Here is a 4,843-nt window from a genome sequence, read left to right as displayed (position 1 = left end):
CCTCTGCTAATTCAGGGCTAATTTCAGCAGGAGAGGTGGAGGTGCGCTCACAATAGAATCAATAACCTTAAATCAGACTGGAAACTTTTTGGTAATCCAACTGCAGAAAGAGTCTTTGGTCTAGAGTCTTTAACAGCAGCCTGATAGTCATGTGACTTCTCAGGACGTCATGGGAGACTTCTAACCTATTATCTTTCCCCGTATGTTCAGCTTTTCTGCATTGCCTCCCGAGACCCGAGTGTGCTCACTGAGCCGTGGAGGAGGATTATACTTTTTGTTCTACTTTTGAGAGAAGCAATATGGTCAAGAATAGAGAGGCAGATACTGCTTAAAAGAGCTGGAGGTTAAGGTGATGGAGAAAGCTTAAACGAGTTTACAGTGGCACAAAGCTTACCAGTGAGAGGAGATAAAGCAGCATTAAAAACAGCAGCTTTTAGTCTGAAGGAACCACTGGTGAGGACCAAATCAAAGGTATGGCCGTTTGACTGTGTGACATCTTTAACATTTGATTTACAGTAAAGATCATTATGATCCAGGAAATCATGGGAAAGGCAGTCAGAAGGACATGATACTTGGATATGGAAGTCAGCGTGGATGAGTACTCATATTTCAGTCATATTGAAATATGAGAGTACAGTATGGAGTATAATAAGAGAGAGAAGCTCAGAAGATTCATGAATAAAGCCATTTAGCTGAGGAAGTCTGTGTAAGAGTGAAAAGCAGAAGAACTCAACCAGAAGCTGAGAAATTAAAATCATGTCAGATACAGGAAATTGAAATCCTCCTCTATCACATAAATCGGTTAGAGGGGATGCACTGAAGATGGAAACGGAGTATAATGAGTCGACAATTCTGTCTGATATCAGGTGAGTTGCTTGGGTGCAGTGGACTAAAGACTAGCCTCGAGGGTGGCCGGCACATAGCACTGATGGGCCAGTGGTGGAAAATCTTGTAAATCCAGGACATTGAATGTATTTTTGAGTGGAATATCTTGAGGTGGATGAAAGCGATAAGACTGCTTGCCACAGTGTTTACCTCCAGTAACCTTCACCAGACCTGTGACAGGGAGTACAGCTGGCTGGGGCTTTGGGTTTAGCTCCCAGGAGGATCCAGGGACCATCAGGGTGGTTAGGCACAGCTTCTGCAGCTCCGGCAGAGACAGAGCAGGACCACGGAATAGTGGTTTCATTATCCAGCACCAGAGCTGAGCAGCTGGGGGAGCAGGTCGGGCTGGTCCTGCCCAGATGCCACAGCCAGAGGAGCACAGGGCAGCAAGACGTTCAGCCTGAGCAGTAACAACAGGTGAGAACTCTTAGAGGAGCTTGTCCTTCTGTCTGAGTTCAGCCTCCAGATCAGTGATGTTGTCCTCCAGCTCAGAGAAGCTGAGATGGCAGGACTCACATCCAGCCATGGTTAGAAAGCTGAGCAGACACCAAATTCACAGTGACCAGTCAACAAACACTCCAATCAGAAAAAAGTCTCCAGCAAGTAAAATATGTGAATTAAAAGTGACTAAAAACAAACAGACTGGGTGAAAGTAGTTCCAACTGATAATAGAATAAATCAGTTTTACCTCAAAATAATAATAAATCATGTTTTCCTGAAGAAAATGCCCTACTATCCAGGGAGTTAGTACTCTCAGTGTTCTTCTTGTAGCAGCTTGTCTGAGGAGATCTGAGGAGATCTGTGAGTAAAGGGGGCTGGATGACCATTTTCACACCAACAAAAATTGCTCTGCCCTTATCAGACTGGAAAAGGCTTTGAAAGATTGACTGAATGTCAGGGAAACGGCAGGATAAGAAGTAATGGCTGAAACCTGATTTAAATGTCAGAATCAGTTCAGATTAAATCAACCAGTAAAGCGTCAAACAAACTGTGTCCTGTCAGGAAAGAGCAAACAAATATATTAGTCAAATACTGACAAGTGAATTTACACATGCTCACTCGTCAGCGTTGGTAGAAAGGTGTCAGTGTAGCACAGAGTCCAGAGGGATGCGCTCATTTGGCTGAAGAACACAATGACTGAGTAACCTTGGCTTTTGGTTCTCTTTTGGACTTTTGTGCTGCGATAAATGCTGAGATGATGATGTGGTAGTTTCAAGACGTAGCCGAGCTCTTTCTGTATCATGGTTTCACCCCCACTGCCATCCCATCTCCCATCGCTACACTCTGAACCCTTTACAGCTCTGAAAACACAATGGGCCTCATGCGAGAACATTTTCATCGTTACACACACAGAACATTCATTTTACATCACATTTTTATGTTGATTTGAACTCCAAATTCATTTAGATCAAGACATGCTAATTCTCGAGTCAAGCAAGTGTTTTTCCCCTCTGGAGGAACACAGATGAGCTCTATGTGTCATACATGGTACGACAGGTCTGGTCTACTTGTGCATTTCAATCATACTTTAGAGAAAATACTAAATATGAGAGAGGAGAAACTGGTGAATCACCCGAATCTGTTCCTTTGATTCTTATATGAGATCCACGTTCCTTAATGTAGACTGAGGACTTTGAGTTATTGTAATTAAATCTGGTGACAGTAACAGCTTCACACCTCAGGCTGCTGACAGTTCCAGGTTTAAAGCCGCCTGTCTCAGCAGAACTCAAAAGACGTGCTTTGTGTCTTTTTTAGAGAGGAGGACGCATTTATTTTGTGACTTGCATGGCTCAGTTAAAAATTCAATAAAATAAAATAAAATAAAAAAATTTAAAAAACCTGACAGCATAGGTGTAGTAAAATCTAAACTTTATCCTTTTAAAGGCACAAATATGCTTCCAGAGAATGTTTTGGTGTGTGCGTGTGTGTGTGTGTGTGTGTGTGTGTGTGTGTGTGTGTGTGTGTGTGTGTCATTTCTTACACAAGAACAAATTTTACCTGTATTATTTCAGAATTATTAGACAGTATGAATTGTGACTTAATGTCCCTCAAAAATAGAAAATGGATGAATGGCACCAGATGTGGATTAGCACAACAGCAAAGCTTGTCCTGTCACTTTGTTAGGATACTTTTAACTAGTGTTTTATGAGATGTCCACTGAGCAGAGGGAGGTTGTTGCTCTGCACCTCAGTGATTTCATGTTGTAGCTTGTCAGGCTCATCAGCCGGTTCCACATTAAACAGCAAACATGTTCAGTTCCTCACAGGTTCAAGGCCTCTTAGCTTTTCAAAAGGCAGGTTAAATTTGTTCAAAGCTCAAACAAGCCCTCACCTCCAGCAGTGCCATGCATGGGTTGCAATCCTCCCTCGAATCACACTGCGGTGATTCCACTCACAGACGTTGCCAGCCGGGAGGTGTTTGCTGGCTCTGTTTCATCGCAGACCGCAGGGAAAAACTGGAAATGTCTTGCAGTGTCCTTCAGTGTTTTTTCAATATCTTCACTCTGTGACGGTTCTGAGACAAACTGACATTTTGGAACAGTTTTCCTTTGTCTGGTGCAACATGGCACTGTGTCACAAGCTCTCCTTCTGAATGAGGTTTGAGCTTCTTGTGTGCAGAACACTCTCTGTCAGAATGTGAAAGCTGCCTTTTAAGCATCCAAACTCCACTGAAGAGCAGTAACTTAATCCAAGCACTTTTATCCTTGCAGTTCATCCAGTTTAGCACGTTTCAAGCTGCTCATTGACCACTGCGAGTGCGTCACCAGACTCAGCACACTGGCTTGCCTTTTACTTAAAAAAAAGAAAAGATCTTTCATCCATTTCTCTTGGATAGCACAACATTCAGCATCTACTGTTCTTTACAGTCGCATGATGCATTGATGTTATTACTAACATAAACACTATGTGCGTGATGCGTTCTGCTGCTGTCAGGAGAATTTTGAAAATATAGTTGCTTAATTTGTATTTTTCAATCAAATGATACTGTAGGCCACATGCACCCTGGAGGCCGGACACTCGACATCAGCTTCAGAATGAGACCAGGGCCCTGTGCAGCAACAAAGTCTCTAGGTCTCCAGCCGTTGCATATTGGGAACACACAGCACAATATTAAAGAAGGTATTCTGTTTAATCATGTCAAACTATGCAACAGATACTGGAATTGAAAGTGAAAGCATCTTAATCCTGTGTTCTCTCTGTCTCTCTGCTGTTTTCATCTCTTCTCTTTTTCTTCTGCTCTGAGGCTTTTAACATCAAATACCATACACATTGTGAAATATGTAAATAAACTTCACTTCTGATAAAATCTGATACGCACCAATGGATTTACTGGAAATGGTTTGTTCACAGTGATACTGTATTTAAAATAATCTCATTTCCAACCTCGTCATTTCTCTGCCTTCAGGAACTTGTTTTTACCACACCGCTTGAATGCTACATGAGGAGGGCAGAATGTTGGAAACGCCTCAACAAAAACCAGCCAATTAAAACCTGACTTTACGGTCTGAGAATCTACAATCATGCTGGCTGTAGGTTGGCACAACAGCACTCTGAGCTAGATGCTCACATGCTGGTGTTTAACAGGTATAATGTTTCACACAGTCACTGTGTTAGCTTAGCATGTTAGCATCCTAGCATGCTAACACTTACCAATTAGCTCAGAGCAGAGCTGAGGCTGATGTTTCTACAGTGTTCACCAGTCATGACTTTTTAAGACAAATGTTTTTCAGTCATACCATTCAAAGAAAATCGAAATGATAAGACCAAGTATTACTTATTAAGTACATACATTTATTGAAATTTATATCACATTTTTGTCACTTCTTCCCAGCTGTATATAACAACAATTCTGACTAAGACAATTCATTGTGACCTGGACACAGATAATCAGAAGAAAATTAAAGAATGGACTAATGGAGGAAACTTAAGACTTCTTGAGAGACTTCTGAAGCTTTAAA

The sequence above is a fragment of the Chaetodon trifascialis genome, chromosome 18 (assembly GCF_039877785.1).
Source record: "Chaetodon trifascialis isolate fChaTrf1 chromosome 18, fChaTrf1.hap1, whole genome shotgun sequence".
NCBI classification, from domain to species: Eukaryota; Metazoa; Chordata; class Actinopteri; order Chaetodontiformes; family Chaetodontidae; genus Chaetodon; species Chaetodon trifascialis.
The sequence above is the reverse complement of the archived record's forward strand: the minus strand, read 5'-3'. Positions refer to the sequence as shown.